Source organism: Octodon degus, unplaced genomic scaffold (genome assembly GCF_000260255.1).
Source record: "Octodon degus isolate 3935 unplaced genomic scaffold, OctDeg1.0 scaffold00003, whole genome shotgun sequence".
NCBI lineage: Eukaryota > Metazoa > Chordata > Mammalia > Rodentia > Octodontidae > Octodon > Octodon degus.
The window spans coordinates 7,014,258-7,015,429 of record NW_004524579.1 but is presented as its reverse complement, the minus strand read 5'-3'; positions in this window follow the sequence as shown (position 1 = coordinate 7,015,429).

The following is a 1,172-nucleotide window of genomic DNA, read 5'->3' as shown; positions in this document are numbered from 1 at the left end:
TATACAACCTTGAAGCATTACAGTCCTACAACATTCCTTTTCCTGTCTCCTGCCTTCATTCACCACCCCCTACTTTTTGAACAATCATCCACCCGAGAGACAGCATGGCAGCAACTGGCATGTCATGAGAAGCATCCCGTATTCAGAAGACCAGAATGACAGGCACTCCAAGCATGAACCTACTATTACAAATTGCCATCTTCAGTGCAATTTCTTAGTTCACAGGTGTCAGTATATATAGTTAGTCAGGGTGAAAATCTTTCCAATTAACTGCTAGATTAAAAAATCTTCTGAAGATTCTCAGGATCATTGCCTTAACCATTTTCTACATATGACTGTATGGCTTGTCACTGTCATGTTTCCTAGCTCTTCTCCTTTCCCTCTCTTAATTAGTTAGTCTTCGAGTTCTTGCTTTCTTTTTACTTGTATTATATCTTTCTATTTTTATTTCTTCTTTTGAGTTCTTATACTAGGGAAACTATACAATATTTACACATGTGTGCCTGGTTTATTTCACTTATGAGTATATCTTCAAGTGACATGCACTTCAATATAAAGGCTTCGAGTATATCATTCTTTATAGCTGAGTAATACACAATTGTATAAAAATACCACATTTTTTTTTCATCCATTCCTCAGGTGATGGGCATCTTGGTTGTTTCCAAGATTGGGCTATCACAAATTGTGCTGCTATAAACATAGGCACACATATATCACTATGGTATGATGTTTTCAGATTCTCCGGGAAAATTCCCACTAGAGTAATAATGGGTTTAAATGGGATTTCCAGTCCAACGTTTCTAAGGAGTCTCCACACTGATTTCCATAATGGTTGCTCCAGTCTACATTCCCACCAACAATGGAGAAGGGTTCCTTTTCCCCCACAGCCACTCCAACATTTGTTGTTGGGTGATTTCTTTATGATAGCCATTCTTTCTGGGGTGAGATAATATCTCTATGTTTTAATTTGCATTTCACAGATGGCTAACGATGTGGAGCATTTTTTCATATATTTATTTGTTCTTTAATTTCTTCCTCTGAGATGTGGGTGTTCATCTCGGATGCCCATTTCTGGATTGGGTCTTTAAATTTTGGGGCCCTAGTGTTTTTTAGTTCTTTATAGATTCTAGAGAGCAGACCTTTGTCTGAGTACTTACTTGTCATGATTTTTT